At 42.5% G+C, this 22,569-nt stretch overlaps 1 protein-coding gene and 1 long non-coding RNA gene across 5 annotated transcripts in view; both read right to left on the bottom strand.

The window, feature by feature from the left end:
• Positions 1-22,569, bottom strand: part of CDC42BPB (CDC42 binding protein kinase beta) — a 121,879-nt gene that overhangs the window by 82,666 nt on the left and 16,644 nt on the right. The gene's annotated exons all lie outside the window — the stretch shown is intronic.
• Positions 1,722-21,565, bottom strand: LOC125963570 (uncharacterized). The gene is made up of 3 exons (XR_007475714.1): positions 12,247-21,565; positions 12,008-12,202; positions 1,722-11,878 (listed from the first exon to the last, which is right to left on the bottom strand). It is a non-coding gene; the product is annotated as an uncharacterized LOC125963570 (long non-coding RNA).

Below are 22,569 nucleotides of genomic sequence, written 5' to 3' on the forward strand. Positions count from 1 at the left end.
AAATGTTCGTCATTTAACAGAATCAGGGACATAGACAATAGACTGGCGGTTACCAAAGGGGAGGGGGGAGGGAGAGGGATGGACCGGGAGTTGGGATTAGCAGATGCAAACTGGTACATATAGAATGGATAAACAGCAAGGTCCTACTGTACAGCACAGGGAACTATATTCAATATCCTGTGATAAACCATAATGGAAAAGAATATGAAAAAGTATGTATATATATGTATAAATGAGTCACTTTGCTGTACAGCAGTAATTAACACAACACTGTAATTCAACTACACTTCAATAAAAAATAAATTAAAAAAATTTTTTTTCATAATTTAATATGGCAGCTTGTCTGTTTCTTTCACTCAATTTTCTACCAACGGAGAAGAACCCAATCATGGAGTGAAAAGATCTGGTAAATTGCTTCTTCTTCTCGACTGGAACAATCACAGCTTCTTGTCCCTTTCAACACTGTTCAATTTTCTAGGGCCTTTCAGCCATCTCTGTAGTTTTTCTTCAAACCGGAAGTCTCCCACACCCTCTTCACTACACTGGTCTTCAAATGCAACAGTTCTGAAGAAATTTCACTTTAACATCTGGAATCATTCACCACAAGGGTGAATCCGAAAAGGCCCAGCTCCATGCGCAGGCAGAAGGTGAGGCTGGCTGGGCCTCGCCACGTCCGTCTGGCCCACTGGTGGGCGTGGCACCTGCTTGCTGGCTGGCATGATCCCCTTGCTGTAAGCAGTCTCATCTCACAGTGACCCTCTGGTTTGTCCTGCGGGAGGGCCCTGCCTTTTTCTCCATCTCTAACACGCCCTGCAAGACCTGAGGAATGCAGGCCTCCAGTCCAAGTTCAATTCAAACCTCACTTACTGAGGAAAGCCCGACTGGGCACCCCTACCAAGGCCGACTCCCTGCCATTCAGAGTTCCCTTGGCTTGGCAGAGGACAGGGACAGAAACACACTGAATACAGCACATGGAGAGCAAGGTAAGAGACATAAAGAATTTTAAGAAAAAAGCTGTATGGGTGAATTTTATGGTCTGTGAATTTTACCCCAATAAAGTTGTTAAAAGAGAGAGAAAAGAAACCAGCTGTGAGGGTATGAGGGACGGAACTTACAATCTTTTTTGCTTTTTTGAAGGGAGATGTGAGGATAGAGGTAGAGGGGAAAACAAGTAAAAGCTCTGTAGGACACAGACCCACCTTCTAGAGAAATGGAAATAAAAACAAAAATAAACAAATGGGACCTAATGAAACTTAAAAGCTTTTGCACAGCAAAGGAAACCATAAACAAGACCAAAAGACAACCCTCAGAATGGGAGAAAATATTTGCAAATTAAGCAACTTACAAAGGATTAATCTCCAAAATTTATAAGCAGCTCATGCAGCTCAATAACAAAAAGACAAACAACCCAAATCCAAAAATGGGCAGAAGGACTAAATAGACATTTCTCCAAAGAAGATATACAGATTGCCAACAAACACATGAAAGAATGCTCAACATCAATAATCATTAGAGAAATGCAAATCAAAACTACAATGAGGTATCACCTCACACCAGTCAGAATGGCCATCATCAAAAAATCTACAAACAATAAATGCTGGAGAGGGTGTGGAGAAAAGGGAACCCTCTTGCACTGCTGGTGGGAATGTGAACTGGTACAGCCACTATGGAGAACAGTATGGAGGTTCCTTAAAAAACTACAAATAGAACTATCTGTACATCCAAAAGAACACCATACGACCCAGCAATCCCACTACTGGGCATATACCCTGAGAAAACCATAATTCAAAAAGAGTCATGTACCAAAATGTTCACTGCAGCTCTATTTACAATAGCCAGGAGATGGAAGCAACCTATGTGTCCATCATCGGATGAATGGATAAAGAAGATGTGGCACATATATACAATGGAATATTACTCAGTCATAAAAAGAAACGAAATTTAGCTATTTGTAGTGAGGTGGATGGACCTAGAGTCTGTCATACAGAGTGAAGTAAGTCAGAAAGAGAAAGACAAATACCGTATGCTAACACATATATATGGAATCTAAGGGAAAAAAATGTCATGAAGAACCTAGGGGTAAGACTGGAATAAAGACACAGACCTACTAGAGAATGGACTTGAGGATATGGGGAGGGGGAAGGGTAAGGGTAAGCTGTGACAAAGTGAGAGAGTGGCATGGACATATATACACTACCAAACGTAAAATAGATAGCTAGTGGGAAGCAGCCGCATAGCACAGGGAGATCAGCTCGGTGCTTTGTGACCACCTAGAGGGGTGGGAGGGAGGGAGACGCAAGAGGGAAGAGATATGGGAACACATGTATATGAATAACTGATTCACTTTGTTATAAAGCAGAAAACTAACACACCACTGTAAAGCAATAATACTCCAATAAAGATGTTAAAAAAAAAAAAAAAAAAAGCAACCCTAAAGTCCTGCTACTGTATTAGACAGGAAAAAGAGAAGGGGGGAAGGGGGGGAGGGAGGGAGGGAGGGAGGGAGGAAGACAGGTGCATGCACACATCCATCAGCAGAGATTTAGAAAGAGCAGCCTGAGCAAGCAGAGGCATGAAGAAGGGAGCCACAGAGCATCTGAAAGAACACCCAGTAGGGCTCGGCTGCAGTATAAATTACGTGTAGGGATGTGGAGAAAGATCTGGCCGTGAAAGTGGGACAAGCCAACGTGAACAAAGACATAGCATCTTTATCTCTTTTGGGGGCCAGAGCAAGGAACCCACGGATTTTGTACAGGGGTCTGATACAATGACTGGCATTTGTGTTAGCTGAATAAACGAATATGTGAAAGCATTTTGTAAACTGCAATCCTGTACATAAACGCTGTTGTCAATGATACAATGACTACCACCTAATCAATAAGGACCCAAAGGGCTTTATATACATGTTTCAAAATTATCAGAGTCAATTAAACAAATACTTATTACGTGACCACTGTTTGCAAGGAACTATTCTAGGCAGTAGGAATAAATCTGTGAACAAACAAAAATCCCTAACTTCATCAAGCTTACATTTTAGTGGAATAAGACAGAAAAGAAACAGTACATATAAGGAACAAATAGATTATACAGAAAATAGTAAACCCTTTGGATAAAAGGAAAAAAAGCAGGGAAACTGGGAGTGTGGTGGGGCAGGGAGGAGAGTTACAATTTACATGGTGACAGTGGTCTGGACAGTCAGATTCTGACTATATTTTGAAGGTGGAACCAACAGGATTTGCTGCTGGACTGGATGTACAGTGTGAGAATCATCCGAGGCGTTGGCCTCAGCAATTAGGAGGAGGGAGCTGCCAATGAGGGAGGTGGGGAAAGCAGGACGGGGCAGACTGCGGGGTGAGCTGCCGGCGTCCAGCAGATGCCCAGGAGGCAGCCGGCAGCCAGTGCACGAGTCTGGATTCTGGAGAGGAGCCCGGGCTGGGGCTGTGCGCTGGGGTTTCGGTACGCAGCTGCATTAGGGTCAGGAGCCTGGAAGAGGTCCCCCAGGGAGTTAGCAGAGTAGAGGAGGGGACCGAGGACTGAGCCCAGGGAGCTTCAGTAAGAGGATGGGGAGAAGAGAAGGAAGCAGCTGGGAGCCTGGGGGAACAGCCAGCACGGTGCGCAGGAAGCCAGGACTTCCGTCCTACGCTGAGAATTAAGCAGTTTCTGCCATGTGGAGACCACAGGTGGCCTTGACAAGAGCAGCAGTTTTGAGGGAGTGGTGAGGGACGAAAGTCTGATTAGACTGAGTTTGAGAATGGGAGAGAGGGAGTGAAGACAGTGAGAACAGACAACTCTGAAGAGCTTTGCTGCTTTAAAAAATAATAATAAAAAGCATGGATTAGATGTTTGAATTCATTTTCACCAAATGTTTTGTTAAAAAACAACTGGACTTCCCTGGTGGTCCAGTGGTTAGGACTCCACGCTTCCACTGCCAAGGGCGAGGGTTCAGTCCCTTGGGGCGGAGGGGGGGGACTGAGATCCCCCAAGCCGCAACCCCACTCATTTTGGAATGGAGGGGAAGTCGATCTATTCCAAACTTGTGCTCAGGTCACACTGATCAACTAGCCCAACAGCACAGGGAGGGGGAGGGGGAGGGGATGAGTATTACCGACATCTCAGAGGTTGTAAACAAGAAGGTCACTTTCACTGGATTAGATGCTAACAATAAACCATGACTCTAGGGTTACAAAGATAAATGTCTCAAGATTCAATAAGCAATCCACAGAATACAGCTATTCTTTAAAATGAACATCGGACTTCCCTGGCAGTCCAGTGGTTAAGACTCCAAGCTTCCAATGCAGCAGGTGCGGGTTCGATCCCTGGTTGGAGAACTAAGATCCCACGTGTGGAGGCCAAAAAGTAAATGAAATAAACAAAATTAAAATGAACGTAATGGCACTGGATACTTTTACGGCTAGGCCACTTCGCTTGGCGGAGTCACTCCCCTGATGGGGCTGCTCACCTGCATCAGGCTCCCTCCCCATGTACCCTCACTAGCACTTTGTTACTGTGGGGGGGGTGTGGAATTAGTGATTTTACTCAATGGTTTTTCTTCAGTTTTTCCAGATTTTTCTCTACTGAATTTTGAGTAAAAACTCTGATAAATAAATATATTGATAAACATACAGACTGCCTTATCAAATCAACTACTGGGATTATACACATATATATTTTAATAATACACAGATTTCACAACATGCCAAACTGAAGTATTTAAAACCATCTACGATAACAGAGCATGGCTTTTTGCTAGTTCAGCAATACAGTAACATGGCCATCTAGAGATGGTTTTATGATTCCAAATTTTACTTGTTAACTAAATAGATATCTAGGAAACTTCGTAAATGACCAGTTTCACCCTCAGCATTCTGAGTTACTTTAAAGACAAAAAGCAGTACACAGTGCATTCTGTGGTTACAGATGACGCCCTGCAAGTCAGCTGGGCAGGACCCTGCACACACCCAGCGCTGAGATGGGGACGCCCTTGGAGGACTAGGCTGTCACCAGGAAGAGGGATCGGGAAATGAGCTTAGCTGCGGTGCAGAGCAGGAAGAGAAATCCCTGAGTTCCTCACCCCTTCCCAGCACAAAGCCAGACCCGGGGACCCCCTCGCACACACTTACAACTGGGCTGTGACCCACGGGGTCAAGAAGGAGGGCGTGAGCAGCGGCAAGGAAGGGGATGTCTACAACTCTTCCTCCAAGAATGCCTCAGATTTACAAGGCCTGTTGGATTGAGCCTGAGGGGCAAAAAGGAGCTCAAAGCTTCGCCCCTGGAATCCTGTAACAGAGTGGGTCCTCGTTTACTCTTCCTGGCCCGACTCGCAAGTCTGAGCTTGCTGGCACAGTTCTAGAAGACACTGGTCCCGAGGCCTTTAACAAAGGACACTAATAGAAACTGTATCTAGGAAGGAAATGGCAACTCAGTAGGGAGTGGGGAGAGCAAAATAAGAAAGAAAGAAGTTTGCAAATCATCAGCAAATTAGTACATTCAAAGGAAGGCAACTTATTTTCAGTAGTCAGTAATTTGGAGGAATTTTTAGCAAGCGAAAATATTCACCAACATTCTGTTACGATTAAATCAAACTTGTGCCATGGTTCAATTTAGGAAACCTAAGAAGTTAGGATCTTGACTTAATACTTTAAATTTGTCTTTTACTCTCTTTTCCACCCCAAATATTTGATAAAATTATCACCACTTTCTGAACATCTACATATGTGTCAGGAATGTCATATAATAGTTTCTAAAACCTACAGGATAGATATTATCTGCTTTTGATAAATAAGCAAACTGAGAAAACACAAAGCCCAAGTTCATATAAATGCTTGGTATTTTTATTCCCTTGTTATTTATCTTTATTTCCACATACGTGACTTCACATTTCTTATAAAATTTAAAATTTTCAATTTTAAAAAACAAGGGAAAAAATTAACTCCACTTATTTTTCTTCTTGTTCTTAATCATCATCAAGTCGGCAATATAATTTTGTGTGCCATTGCTGCGAATTCAGAAGAGCCTGGTTTTCTTTCTGCACAGGAAAATAACAGCTGCTTTTGATTTCATGATTAGTATACCTTCTGAGGAACTAACGGTCAATGGCAGCCAGGATCATTTTCGTTAAAGGTGAACCGTATCACTCAAGTTCTTTGAAAACTGGTAATCCAAGCAAACAATTCTCTCACTATCCTCTAAACAGAATATTTGATTTATCGCCCTTCTATGCCCCCATTTGTGTCTGTATCTCTTAAGCTAACATACCCTACAACCCAGTTACACCTACCAAAAAGATAGAAGAATGTTCATATCAGCTTTACTAATAACCCTCAAAAACTGAGAGCAACCCAGATGTTCGCTAACAGGGGAATGGAGAAAAATCTGTGGTATTCCTGCAATGAAATTCTACTCACCAAGAAAAAAAGAATGACCCAGTGCTACACCCAACACTGACGCACCTCAAGGACAGAGCAGGAAGCTCAAGAAATCAGACACAAAATATTCTCGATTTCATTGTATGAAACTCAAAACCAGACACAACTCCAAGAAAACTCAAAGGGGAAAGAACAGTCTCTTCAACCAACAGTGCTGGGACAAATGGGACAAGCACAAGCAAAAGAATAACTGGACTCCAACCTCAGACCACAGATGAAAATTAACCCAAAATGCATCAAAGACCAAAAAGTGAGAGCTAAGACTATAAACCTCTTAGAAGAAAACATAGGTATAAATCTTCATGACCTTGGATTAGGCAATGAATTCTTAAATATGAAACCAAAAGCATAAGCAAGAAAAAATGTTTTAATTAGTTAGACTTCATCAAAACTAAAAACGCTTGCTTCCAGTTGTGAGACAAATGAGTGCCAGGGATGTGCTGCACAACATGACCCAGATAATGCACACTGCTGCATGGTGTAAGTGAAAGTTGCTCAGAGAGTAAAGCCTTTTCTGAATCTCTCCTGTTCACTGAGCTGTAACTGACACACAGCACCGTGTAGGCGTGAGGTGCACAGCACAGTGCCCTGACTTACACATACTGTGACATGACCACAATAGGGTTAGCGAGCCTCCATCATCTCATACAGACACAACATTACAGAAATTAAAAAATATGTATTTTTCCTTGTGAGGAAAACTCTTAGGATACATAATTACTGACTATATTCCCCATACTGCACATTTCAAAGCTGTGACTCGTTTATTTCGTAACTGAAAGTATGGACCTCTTTATCTCATCACAAGGAAAAAATTGTTTTTCTATGTCTTTAATTGGATAAATGGATAAACAAAATGTGGTCTATCCATACAATGGAGTATTATTAAGCCATAAAAAGGCACTGGTGAATCTTACAAACATTATGCTAAGTAAAAGAAGCCAGTCACAAAGACCACATATTTTACGATTCCAATTACATGAAATGCCCAGAATGGGCAAACCCATAGACAGAAAGTAGGTTAGTGGCTGCCAGGAGCTGGGGGCAGGGGGGAATGGGGAGTGGCTAGTAACGGGGATAGGGTTTCTTTTAGGGGTGATGAAAATGCTCTAGAATTAGATAGTGGTGATGGTTGTACAACTCTGAATATACTAAAAATCACTGAACTGTATACACTTAAAAAAATAACAAACTTTAAAAAAATAGGCATTAACTAATCTGTGATAGGGGTCGCAGCAGTGCTTACTAGTGGGGAAGGAGTTCTACACGGGAGGGACACGGGGGTCACAACAGAGCCTGCTTGGGTTCATGACTCACTCATTCATTTACTCAAAAGGTATTAGGGATATTTAAAGAAGTTACTGAAATGAAGCAGACACAGTGGCTGAGAGCAGGCACTTGAGTTAGACCTAGCTGCCCCACTGGTGTTGCAAGATCCCTGATCTGAGCCCTGGTTTCCTCACTGGTAAATTAAGGATAATCCCAGCACTGAGGGTTATGGGGAAGATTAGATGAGACCTGGACGTAAACCACGAGCTCCCTGTATCCAGACGTGGAGCCACTATAATCGTGTGTGATCACATGCTCATCACAGAAGACTCACTGTGCTCCCCCCACCTCGATTCCTTTTCCCAGGGTCAGCCCGTGCTCAGGCAGGTGCCAGCAAGCACCTGGCCCTCTCCGGGGACACAGGCCTTGCCTCCCTTGCTGCCTCGAGCCCGGCCCCGGCCCCTACCGCGCCGCCCGGGCAGCCACAGCTTTGCGAAGGGCCACTCCCTGCCCGGCCCTGAGGAGGCTGACCTCACAGGCCCGCCCTCCGAGAGCACTCCAACACTGACCTGGTTTGAATAAAACAAAATCTATTGCTTCCAAGAAGCATTTTTCAGCATCGTCTTATGACCTTCATTATATTCCATGCTCACGACCCGTACATATGGAGCGGACTCTTCTTTCTGAACCCAAGTGCGTGGAATTCTTGGTTAATGGGATTGTTATTTATTTTTAAACTCATTCAACTGAAAACAAGAGAAAAACGAACTCACGTCAGGGCTCAAAAAAAAATTCTAGCACACGTCCAGAGACCAGTGGAGCCCTATTCAAGCTCCTAAACCTTCTGCACATAAACCATTTTCATCAGTGTTCATGACGACTGCCCAGAGCCAAATACAGAAATGACCCGAGTCCGATCTGACGATGTCTCTGAACTGGATGGCTGATATACAAGGTGTTTAAAAAGGGGGGGGGGGGGCTTCCCTGGTGGCACAGTGGTTGAGAGTCCGCCTGCCAATGCAGGGGACACGGGTTTGTGCCCCGGTCCGGGAAGATCCCACATGCCGCGGAGCGGCTGGGCCCATGAGCCATGGCCGCTGAGCCTGCGCGTCCGGAGCCTATGCTCCGCAACGGGAGAGGCCACAACAGTGAGAGGCCCGCGTCCCGCAAAAAAAAAAAAAAAAAAAAAAGGGGGGGGGTTAAAAGTAACCCTTTTCGTTGGTGATCTTCTCCTATTCAAAAGTCACTCAAGCTTTACCATATTCAGTGACTAGCTCTGTATTTTTGCCCAAGGAATAAATGTCTCTGGAAGGATGTGCTTCTACCAAAATTACATGAATCTTCTAGAACCTACTCCTATGTCAGACATCTGAGGCTACCAAGAAATGCTAGATTGCAGCCCCAGTGGCCAGACATGAAGGAGAGTTAAGAATATTCAAAACGGCAACAGCAAGCCACAGAGCAACTCCAATATTTAACCTACTTTCAAGGCAACTGCTTCTGAACCAGAGAAAAGAACCAAGCAAGCTGCCCTCAGAGCGATGCACTCACTTCCCTTCCAAAAGGGGGGAAATAAGGAGCAGCCGGCCTCTGTGCCTGCCTCTCGGTCCTGACAGGAGGGCGGTTTTGACCTCTGAGCAGCTGTCACCCACCTCAGCCCCAGATGGGCCTGCGCTTCTGAGTGCTCGAGCAGTTTCAAAGCCCTCGCCCTGCAAGGCTAAGGTGGAAACCAAGGCTTTTCAAAACGCTCCCGAGTGTATAGAAGAACCGAGTTGCATGGTTTTGTTTTTTGTTAAAGAAGCTTATAAAGTTGCTGGAGAAGTACTTTAGATGTGACAAAAATGGCTTCACTCATTTTATATGCTGTGTATTTGAACATCAACAATTGGATATGTCCAAGGCTGGATGCCACGCTATCCACATTAAGTGGTACGTCACATCATCCAACTGAACCCATGCATTTCTGAGGTACTTTTTAAAAAATAAGCGAGCAAGCCCTCTGCTTTGTATTTTTTCACTAATAAAATGTCAGCGTAAAGGAAATGAAACATAAAGGAAAATAATCCAGACACTAGAGAAGGTTAAATGTCCTCCTGTATCTTCTATCTTCAGCTCACCGTTCGCAAAATAAGTTAAAAAGTAGGAAGGAAGCTGTTTGTATATAAGACTTTTTAAAGTATCACTCTGGTTTCATCTAGCCATTGGTAAGGTGGTCCTCTTCTCACTACCCAGCCAGAGATGAGACAAGCTGAAAACAAACAAATGACAAAAGCTTCCCATAAATCAATACAATTTTACTGAAAGGTTGGCAAATGTTAACATTTCAAAAAAGGACATCTAGCTTTGTGAAGTCTACCTTTGCACACTATAAGAACCAATCAAAAAATGGCTTTCTCCTTAAACAATCCTTCATTAAAATTAAAGATTTATATTACAAGTGTTATTTGATTTTAAAAAAATCACACTTTTCCAGAATGTCTGGTGATTCTGAGTGAACTGAATCTGCACACACACCCCTCCTTAGCTCTTCCCCGGAGTGCTCTCAGCAGGAAGCTGCTTGGCTCTCCTAACATTTCAAGGGCACAGCCTTTGTTTGGCCTGTCGGCAGGTTGGCTTTTCAGAGCTGGATTAAAGAAAAAGTAAGAGCTGGATGCACTGGAGGGTACGGCTTCACTGTCAGACACAGCCAAGCATGAACTACTTTTTCTGAAGCCCGATTAAAAAACCAAAAGCTTAAGATCATATTTTAAAAAGTGATCCTCACCAATGTCAATTCCAAAGTGTCTCCAACAAACAACTGTTATGTTATATTTAAGACCTGCCTTATATTTAAAAAAATATCTAAGATAGATGCTAGGAGCCCAGCGTGTCTCTTGGAGTTCCCTGCTGGTCATCCAAGTTGAACAAGCACCTAAATGAGCTTCTGGCCTTGAAGTCAGTGAGGACCCTTTCCCCACGTCCTGGGCAGCGTGGCCGTTTCTGACACGAAGGACCCGAGAGGCAATCCCGCACCTCTCACTTCCCTCACCCCCCTGCTTGGTCAGGGGATGCCGTGCCCGTCCCCCACTGGGAGCCATCACATCCTCCAGTGCACATGATACTCACAACCTCCCAACCAGCCTCGAGGGCTCGTCCCACCCTGACCCTGACCGTGCGAACCCCAGTTTAAGAGGAAACGCTGAGAATCACTGTGACTTCCCTACGGGACCAGCCTTCTCACACCTAGAGGACCTGGAACTCTGCGGCGGGATGGGAAGGGGACCACCTGACCGGCACGGAGGACGCTGAGTGGCAGGGCCGGCGGGGCACAGCAGGCTACCCCAGAGCCCCGCCCACCATCATCTCCAGCCGGGCCTGGCCTGCCCCGCGCAGGCCTCCGGAATCCCGGGTGCCCCCGGGTGCGGCCCGCGCAGAGGGGCCCGCGCTGGCGTGACCAAGGGTGGGGGGTTAAGCGAAGGTCCGGGAAGGCCCGCGTGGGCACCGGAGCAGCTACCAGAACGTGTCTTTAGGAGACAGGACCGGCGAAGGGGTGGCTGGAGCTGTGTGCCACGGTGTGCAGCGTCACCGCCTCTTCCATAACCACAACGGTCACTCAGGAAAGGCCGGCGGGGGGTGGCCCGCCTGTCACACGGCTACACAGCTGTCTGCACCTCCTCCCACTCCCGGGGTGGCTTCTACCCTCTGAGCATGCTCCTCGCCCCTTCATCGGGATCTGACCCACTTTCCCAGCCTCGGGCTCCCCACTCCCAGCCTGCACCCTCCACGGAACTCCTCAGCACCGTCCAGCCACGCCCCGCTCCTCCCGCCGGGCCTCCAGGCCACTCTGCTCTGGCCTCCCCTCCACCCAGCAAACCTCCACCCCCTCTGCGACCAGATCAAACACGACCGGCTCGCCTCAGCGAGGCCTCTCATTTCTCCAGACAGAGGAAGCTGCGCTGAACTCTGGCCACCCAGCATTTTCTCCAGCTCCACGCCAGGCAGTGCTCACTGGCTGTCTAAAGGCGCTGGTGACAGAGCCTAGCCTACCCGCCATCCCGCACAGGAAGAGGGGGCACCCGGCACAGGAAGGAGGGCACCCGGCACAGGAAGGGGGCACCTGGCACAGGAAGGGGGGGTACATGGCACAGGAAGGGAGGGGTACCCGGCACAGGAAGAGGGGGCACCCGGCACAGGAAGAGGGGTACCTGGCACAGGAAGTGGGGGGAATCCAGCACAGGAAGAGAGGGCACCCGGCACAGGAAGGAGGGCACCCGGCACAGGAAGGGGGGCACCCGGCACAGGAAGAGGGGGCACCCGGCACAGGAAGGGGGCACCTGGCACAGGAAGTGGGGGGAATCCGGCACAGGAAGGAGGGCACCTGGCACAGGAAGGGGGGCACCCGGCACAGGAAGAGGGGGCACCCGGCACAGGAAGAGGGGTATCCGGCACAGGAAGAGGGGTATCCGGCACAGGAAGTGGGGGGAATCCAGCACAGGAAGAGGGGGCACCCGGCACAGGAAGGGGGGCACCTGGCACAGGAAGAGGGGGTACCCGGCACAGGAAGAGAGGGCACCTGGCACAGGAATAGGGGGCATCCGGCACAGGAAGAGGGGGCATCCGGCACAGGAAGGGGGGCCAGCACTGGAGACCTCAGACCCCGGCACCCTCCACTTCAACTTACAGTAATAAACTCAGAACGAAACACCAGCGAGTTCTGACAAAAGACAAACTAAGAAAAACTATCAAACAGAATATAGAAAAGCAGCTAATTTCCCTAATATAACAAGGAAACAGTAGGGAATATTAAAATATAAAGTTCTAAGAAATGTATACGAAAAAGCTGAACAAACCAATATGAAGTGTGGGGAAAAGGGAAGGATACCAGCGAGACATTAATCAACTCTTCAAATTGTCATAAAATGCCGGGGGGCGGGCAGGCGGGCTGAATCAGACACGTGGGCTCCGCAGAAAGACGGAGGGGTTCAATATTCTACTCTCTCATTGAGATTCCTATAATAAATTTTTTTAATGGACTTAGGAGATAATACCAATTGCTATCACTTTTATTAACACTAATTACGAAAACAAAGAATATCAACATATGAAAAATTCAAGCCATTCCAAAAAAGGAACAATGACATTTTCAAACATGGGGTCCTCGATTATTTCATATCTAAATGGACAGTGAAGGCAGGACAAGGGATATTAGGCTAGAAGTTTTTGACAAATGAGTTTCCTTTTACAAATACTCAAATCAATTGAAATCCAAACAGAAAGAATCCAAATCTCCACAAAGTCTTGTCACAAACCACACAACAGTTTTCCTCACTGGAAGCATATCTGGGCACGAAAATCAGCTACACACCCAGTTTATCTGTTATGAGTTCATTTGTTTTATTGCTGGCATTCCTTCTGGGTCATAAAAGTTTTATGAGCTGGTAAACATTTCGAACAAACTCTGCAAAGCTGCCATGACTAACGGCTTCAGTATTCAGCGTAACAGATCTCTATAGACCCTGACCTGGTTAATGCCGGTGCAGCAGCACGTACCCTGGACTCAACTTTCAGAAGGTCTAGGTGATGCTCTAACTGCTAAATGTTTACCTAAGGACTCTCTTTCACTTTGAAGAAACGAGAATACCATGGGAAAAGTGGAAAACAACAGTTAAATTTCTCCACACCAAACTTTATTTTAAAAAACATTTAAAGTTCATTTTACTGGAGAATATTTTTCACAGATAATAAATGTAGTATTTTTAGCATCGTTAAACTTGGAATACAATCCACAATAATTACTGTAGTAGGGAAGAAATAAGCCATAAGAAGAGGGATGTGGCTGGTGCTGTGAAACAGATATTAAGAATGGTGTGAATTTTTTAAGTTTTTTTTCTTCTTACAAAATGAAGTTTTGTTTATATTACAAACCAATCGTTATGAAAATGCTACCAGAGAGGAAAAACTATAAAATCTGATGGAGGAGGTGGGGGGTGAGGGGTAGGATGAATTGGGAGATCGGGATTGACATATATACACTAATATGTATAAAACAGATAACAAGAACTTGCTGTATAGCACAGGGAACTCCACTTCGCTGTACAGTAGAAACTAACACAACATTGTAAAACAACTATACCTCAATTTTAAAAATATAAATAAATAAATAATAAAATCTGATGGACTAAGGATTTAGCAGTGCTCAAAAACATCACCACTCAGTAGGAACAACTAGTAATTCTATATTATTTTTAGGGAAGTTTTCTAAATAATCCACGACAAAAAGAACAACCAAGAATTACCAGTATTTGAAGGAAAATCATTAAGAGGAAAAGTTCCAAGGTGAACAAAGAACTGACCCCACAGGGAACATAAATCAGGGAGAACACTTGTAAAAATTCTAATTAGTATCCTCAGAAAGAGAAAAAATTACAGCCACCTTCTACCCAGCACCTCACCATGATCATGAAGGAATATCTTTTTCAAGAGGGAGACATTTCGGGGCTTCCCTGGTGGCACAGTGGTTGAGAATCCATCTGCCAATGCAGGGGGCACAGGTTCGATCCCTGGTCCCGGAAGATCCCACATGCCACGGAGCAACTAAACCTGTGCGCCACAACTACTGAGCCTGCGCTCTACAGCCTTCAAGCCACAACTACTGAGCCCGCGTGCCACGACTACCAAAGCTCTTGCGCCTAGAGCCCGTGCTCTGCAACAAGAGAAGCCACCGCAATGAGAAGCCCGCACACTGCAACGAAGAGTAGCCCCCGCTCGCTGCAACTAGAGAAAGCCCGCACACAGCAACAAACACCCAACACAGCCAAAAATAAATTAATTAATTTAAAAAAAAAATAGACTTGACTTTAAAAAAAAAAAAAGAGGGAGACGTTTCGACACTAGAAATCCATACTCAGTCAAACAAACACCACTAAAATAAGGGCACAATAAGACATTTTTAGACATGCAATAACTTGGAAAGATTACCACCCTTGATCCCTTCATGGGGGGAAAATGTTATATACACATACAGTTGTATATATAAAACATATACGGGGCTTCCCTGGTGGCACAGTGGTTAAGAAACCGCCTGCCAACGCAGGAGACACGGGTTCAAGTCCTGGTCCGGGAAGATCCCACATGCCGCAGAACAACTAAGCCTGTGTGCCACAACTACTGAGCCTCCGCTCTAGAGCCTGCGCGCCACAACTACTGAGTCCACATGCCACAACTACTGAAGCCCGTGCGCCTAGAGCCCGTGCTCCACAACGAGAAGCCACTATAATGAGAAGCCCGCGCACCGCAACAAAGAGTAGCCCCCACTTACCACAACTAGAGAAAGCCTGCACGCAGCAATGAAGACCCAATGTAGCCAAAAATAAATAACAAAATTTAAAAATAAATTTAAAAAATATATATATGTGTATACATATCCCCCCACCATGAAAAGACTCTAGCAAATCATTGAGTCAATTTGGTAGTTTTTGTCTTTTTAGGAATTTGTCCATTTCACTGACAAAATAAAAGAATCCAAGAAAGAGTGACGTGAGCAGTAAGAAACGGTGGCAGCTGAGTTATGCCCAGAAGCAGCAAAGAAAGTTAGGAAGAAAGTCCAGGGACTCCTCAATGCTAACATCTGGATGACTCTCCTGCTCAAGGCACAGGATAGGTGCCTTCTCCCTGGGTCCAGTCACACAATTGGGTTTTACAGTGAATAACAGTTACATACCTAAAATTATTATAAATTCTATTCATTAGTTTCCAATTCTTACAACCAACTTAGACTTAGAATGAAAAAGATTTCACTGTAAGTCACAACATAACATAAATGCTATAAACTTTGACAACATAAAATTGGTAACTCCCCCTAATTACTGAGTGAAAACTAAAAATGATGTAGCCACAGGCATAAAAGAAATAAAAGTAGTTAAATTATTTCATATACAATTCCATGTTAATACACCAAAGGTTATTGATAAAATGAATGGTGTTTCTTAGGGAATATTAATTATAAAATCAACCAAGAGACAGAAAACCCAACAGAATACTAAGTTTGAAAGCTGTCTAAGAATATCCCCCACTGAAAGCCACTGTATTTAGATAGTTCTTCACTCTGTAAAAATATTCTTGAACACAAGACTGGAAGCTTTATAACTTTTCATAAAAAATCTTATTTCTTAGCATAATTCTGATACCAAAATATTCCAAAGACAACATATGAAAGTTAAAACCACTAACTACAGACTCCTCTTCAATTAATACAGAAAACATGAATACAACAGGTTTGACTGTGCAGTTAGAGAATAAAATGCCATGGCTAAGTGTGCTTTATCCTGGCAATGTATGAATGATTCAACAGCATTATGTATATTAATATAAACAATAAAAATTAATAGTCAAAGACAAAAATCACAATCCTCGATATATGTAATAACCATATTCTAACATTAATTTCTTATGAAAAATTTGAAATGACTATAAATAGAAATATATTTTGATGTTAAAAAGCTTTCAAATCAATATTCAATTTTAATGTAAATTCTAGAAGATGCTCTAAAATTTAAAAAGAAGTAAAAAAATTATAATACAACTAAGGGGAAGAAGACTTTTACCCTCTATGACATACCCTTCTATACTGCCTGAATTCATTAAATCACGAGCATACATTATTTTTATAATTTTAACATTATTTAAAATAAAAATAGCACTGGCCAAATATAATTTCTGTGATATAGGTTCTAATATTTTTAATACTTGGTATGAGGGACAATCCTAAGCTACCAAGAACTGGGACTTGGACCATCTGTGACCACCCGCCACAAACTATTACAGAATTCAACGTTTGGAGAGAGGCACTAGATTTAGAAAAATCATTCATTCTTTCTGGAGAATTTTAAAAACCAAAACAATTTCTGGCAGCATCACTCTTCATTAATAGCCCCAAACTGGACAACCCAGATGTCCATCTGAATGAATGGATAAACTGTGGGAAACGAATTCAGTGGACTACTATACAGCAACCAGAAAGAACTAGCTATAGTTATTTACACTCAACAACATGGATGGATTTCAATTACCTTTACTTGCAATTACTTTTTTGTTCAGATAAAATATATATAATGTAAAATTTGCCATTTTAACCATTTTAAAGTTGGCCAAGGAAAAAAAAAAAAAGAGGAGACTCAAATTGCTAGAACTGAAACGAAAGAGGGGACACTACTACAGATCCTACAGAAATAAAAGGATTAAGAAATACTACAAACAACTGTATGCCAACAAATTAACCTCAGTGAAATGGACAAATTCCTAAAAAGACAAAAACTACCAAATTGACTCAAGAAGAAACAGAAAATGTGAACAGATCTATAATAACTAAAGAGACTGAATTAGTAATCAAAAAACTAACCACAAAGAAAGCCCAGGGACTTCCCTGGTGGCGCAGTGATTAAGAATCTACCTGCCAGTGCCGGGGGCACGGATTCGAGCCCTGGTCCAGGAAGATCCCACATGCCCTGGAGCAACTAAGCCCATGAGCCTGAGCTCTAGAGCCCGCGAGCCACAGTGACTGAGCCCGCGTGCCTAGAACCTATGCTCCACAACAAAGAGAAGCCAAAACCTAAAATAAAATAAATTAAGTAAAAAGCCCAGATGGCTTCATAGGTGACTTTTATCAAACATGGGAAGAATCATATATTAATTTTTCACAAACTGTCAAAAAATGTAAGAGAGAACCCTTCCTAACTCATTCTATAAGGCCAGTATTATCCTGATACCAAAACCTGACAAAGACATATATGAGGAAAGAAAAACACTCCAGACCAATTATCTCTTATGAATATAGATGCAAAAATCTTCAACAAAATACTAGCAAACCAAATCAAGTAACACAGAAAAAGAATTGTACACTGTGACCAAGTGGGATTTATCCCAGGAATGCAAGGTTGATTCAACATACAGAAATCAATTAAATGTAATACACCACAGCAACTGAATAAGAAACAAAAGCCACATGATTATCTCCACAGATGCAAAAAGCAGCTGATAAAATCCAATAAACTTTCATGACAAAAATACTCAACAAACTAGGAATAGAAGGGTACTTCCTCAACCTAATAAAGGGCATCTATGAAAACTCACAGCTAACAGCATACTTAATGGTGAAAGATAGAGACACTTTCTCCCTAAGATCAGGAATAAGACAAGAATGCCCACGCTTGCCACTTCTATTCCACACTGTACCAGAGGTTCTAGCCAGGACAATTAGGCAACAAAAATAAATAAAAGGCATCCAAATTGGAAAGGAAAAAACAAAACTACCTCTATTCATGGGTGACATGACTTTGTACACAAAACTCCTAAGAAATCCACTAAAAAAACCATTAGAACTAATAAACAAGTTGAGCAATTTTGCAGGATACAGAATCACTATTAAAAAAAATTGTATTTGGGGCTTCCCTGGTGGCGCAGTGGTTAAGAATCCACCTGCCAATGCAGGGGACATGGGTTCAAGCCCTGGCCCGGGAAGATCCCACGTGCTGCGGAGCAACTAAGCCCATGCGCCACAGCTGCTGAGCCTGCACTCTAGAGCCCGCAAGCCACAACTACTGAGTCCACGTGCCACAACTACTGAAGCCCATGCGCCTAGAGCCCATGCTCCACAACAAGAGAAGCCACCGCAATGAGAAGCCCACACACCACAACGAAGAGTAGCCCCTGCTTGCCACAACCAGAGAAAGCCTGCGTGCAGCAACGAAGACCCAACGCAGCCATAAATAAATAAATAAAATTTATATAAAAAAATTGTATTTGTATAAATTTGCAATGAACAATCCAAAAATGAGATTAAGAAAACAATTCCACTTGCAATAGCATTTAAAAAGAGACAAACGGGAATAATTTAACAAAATAAGTACAAATCTTACACTTTGCATGGTGAATGGAATTAATGCAACTAAATGATCACTCAAAAAGTTAAAATGGGGCTTCCCTGGTGGCGCGGTGTTGGGAGTCCTCCTGCCGGTGCAGGGGACGCGGGTTCGTGCCCCGGTCCGGGAGGGTCCCACGTGCCGCGGAGCGGTTGGGCCCGTGAGCCATGGCCGCTGAGCCTGCGCGTCCGGAGCCTGTGCTCCGCAACGGGAGAGGCCACAGCAGTGAGAGGCCCGCGTGCCGCGAAGAGAAAAAAAAAAAAAAAAAGTTAAAATGGCACATTTTATGTCATATGTATTTTACCACAGTAAAAAAGTAAAAACAAGTTAAACTCTGAAAACTACAAAATATTTTTGAAAAAAAATTCAGAGCTAAATAAATGGAAAGATATATTGTGTTTATAGACAGGCAGACTTAATATTGTTAAGATGGCAATACTCCCCAAATTGATCTACAGATTCAACTCAATCCCTATCAGAATCCCAGAGGGCTTCTTCATAGAAATTGACACACTGACCCTAAAATTCATATGGAGATTCAAGGAACCCAGAATAGCCAAAACCATCTTGAAAAAGAACAAAGTTGGAGGACTCAAACTTCCCGATTTCAGAACTTACTACAAAGCAACAGTAATCAAGAAAGTGTGGTAGTTACATAAAAATAGGCATATACATCAACAGAAGAGAACTGAGAGCCCAGAAATAAGACCATACGTTTATGGCAAGTTGATTTTGACAAGGGTGCCAAGATTATTCAATGGGAAAAACAGTCTCTTCAACAAATGGTGTTGGGACAACAGGATAGCCACATGCAAAAGAATGAATTTGAACTCCCATCTCACACCTTATATAAAAAATGATTCAAAATGGATCAAAGACCTAAATGTAAAAGCTAAAACTATAAAATTCTTAGAAGAAAACACAGATATAAATCTTTATGACCCTGGATTTAGCAATGGATTCTTACATATGCCACCAAAAGCAACAAAAGAAAAGTTAAATTGGATTTCATCAAAATTAATAACTTGTGCTTCAACGGAAACCATTAAGAAATCGAAATGACAACCTACAGTATAGGAGAAAATATCTGCAAATCACACATCTAATGAAGGATTTGTATCCAGAATATATAAAGAACTCTCACAACTCAACAAAATAAACAATTTTGTTTATTTTTTAACACAATTTAAAAAAATGAGCAAGGAACCTGAATAGACATTTCTCCAAAGAACATATAAAAATGGCCAATAAACAAAACAATAAACAAGATGCTCATCATTAGCCTTTAGGCAAAAGCAAATCAAAACCACAATGAGATACCACTTCAACACACACTAGTATGGCTAGAATAAAAAAGACAAATAAGAACAAGCATTGGTGAGGATGAGGAGAAACTGGAACCCTACTGCTGCTGTCGGGAATGTGAACTGGGACGGTTGTTATGGAAAACAATCTGGCAGTTCTTCAAAATGCTAAGCAGAGAGTTACCAAATGACCTAGCAATTCCACTCCCAGGTATACAATCAAGAGAAATGACAACGTATGTCCACATAAAAACCTGTACATTAACGTTCATAGCAACATTATTCAAACTAGCTCAAAGGTAGAAATAACTCAAATGTCCATCAACTGATGAATGGGTAAACAAAATATGGACTATCCATATAACAGAATATTATTCAGCAATAAAAAGGAATGAAATACAGATATATCCTTGAAAACATTACGCTAAGTGAAAAGAATCCAATCACAAAAGACCACATATTATATGATTCCATTTATAGGAAATGTCCAGAATATGCCAATATATAATGAAACGAGATTAGTGGCTGCTTGGGGCTGCCTGGGGCTGGTGAGGGAAGGAAGGAGTTGGGACTGATAGCTAAAGGGTTTAGGATTTCTTTTTAAGGTGATGAAGGTGGAAATAAATAGCTGCACAACTCTACGAAATACTAAAACTACTGAACTCTACAACTTAAATAGGTAAATTGCATGTGGATTACATCTCAATAAAACTGTTACCAAAAAAGAAAGAAAAGAAATCATTTGTTAATTGTAAATGGCAGGGAAACCTTTCTTTTTCACTAAAATAAAGTTAGTTAGCTGTGTAATTCGATTTAAGTTTCTCTCACATTGTTGATAGACATCCAGGGTCCGTTCAATATCCCTCTTAACATATCATTTCACAAGGATTATCAAAACTTCATAAACACAAATCTTGGTTTTTTAAAAATAAGTATATACTTGTACAAGAAATATATCCAGGCTTATCACTTTGATTACATAAAACCATAATAATGCCTTAGGTTTTGAGAAACATTTTTGTCCCAATACAGTCTAATGTAAATGCTACCCTTGACACCTTAACTGGCGGAATTGGAAATAGAGCATTCTTAGTAACCTCCCAAAGTGTTGCCAGCTAGACAATATATCCTACATATTTGAAAGCAATGCTTCATCAACATTTTCTCAGATTCATTTAAAGGTACATCAAAAAGGTGATTTGTTAATATACTTAAAGACTTTTCAACAATCTGATTCCAAATACTTAGGGTTAAAAAAGAAACAAATCTGAGCTGCGAAATTATTTTTTAAGGATTGCTGCAAACCCATTAATTATGAAACCAGCATCTTTCTCAATAATGAAGAATCAATATAAATGCTATTTCAAGTTAAAAATATGTTAAAAGTCAATTTAGCCCCCTGATTTAAATTTTTTAAACAAAACGAGAGAAACTCAATGTTTTTAATTCAATTCTTTCACATGAACAGGGGTAAAGCACAAGAGAGCAACAGCCTTAAAATGTAGTTTGGGTATCCTGGTAAGGGAGATCTATTTACCTTTGGTTTTTTTTTTTTTTTTTTTGAGTGCTTAGTTTCCTTAACTTTTTTAGTATAAATGCTTTACGATGTTGTGTTAGTTTCTAGTGTACAGCAAAATGAATCAGCTATATGCATACATATATCCACATATCCCCTCCCTCTTGAGCCTCCCTCCCACCCTCCCTATCCTGTCCCTCTAGGTGGTCACAGAGCACCTAGCTGATCTCCCTGTGCTATGCGGCTGCTTCCCACTAGCTATCTATTTTACATTTGGTAGTGTATATATGTGCATGCCACTCTCTCACTTCACCCCAGCTTCGCCCCCACCCCCGTGCCCTCAAGTCCGTTCTCTATGTCTGCATCTTTATTCCTGCCCTGCCACTAGGTTCATCAGTACCGCTTTTTAAAATTCCATATATATGCGTTAGCATAAGGTATTTGTTTTTCTCTTTCTGACTTACTTCACTCTGTATGACAGTCTCTAGGTCCATCCACCTCACTACAAATAACTCAATTTCATTCCTTTTTATGGCTGAGTAATATTCCATTGTATATATGTGCCACATCTTCTTTATCCATTCATCTGTCAATGGACACTTAGGTTGCTCCCATGCCCTGGCTATTGTAAATAGTGCTGCAACGAACATTGTAGTACATGTATCTTTCTGAATCATGGTTTTCTCAGGGTACATGCCCCATAATGGGATTGCTGGGTCATATAGTAGTTCTATTTTTAGTTTTTTAAGGAACAAGGGAGGTCTATTTACCTTTGGATTTCATTTGTTTTTTATGTATTTATAAAATCATGAGTGGTAAGAACATTTCTTATTCTGCTCTTTATTTTAAATTGGTGATTTCTTCCTACATACCAAAAGCTTTAGAGTTAAACAGAATTCAGCTCTGTGTCACTTCAAGAAAGATAAAGTTTATACACCGGGTCCCTGAGTCACAAACACCCAATTCAAACATCGCCATGTTACCTATCCACGCAGGCACACTCCTGCTTCACGCCTATGCCCACCCAGGGTGCCTCCCCAGCCCTCCTTCCAACCACTTTTCAGGCACCCCCTCTTCTGCTTTCAGCACACCCAAGTTCCCCTCCTTCACATCCTTTTACCCCTTCTCCTTTCTCTCTCTTCCAATGTTGTAGAATAACT

The sequence above is a fragment of the Orcinus orca genome, chromosome 2 (assembly GCF_937001465.1).
Source record: "Orcinus orca chromosome 2, mOrcOrc1.1, whole genome shotgun sequence".
NCBI classification, from domain to species: domain Eukaryota; kingdom Metazoa; phylum Chordata; class Mammalia; order Artiodactyla; family Delphinidae; genus Orcinus; species Orcinus orca.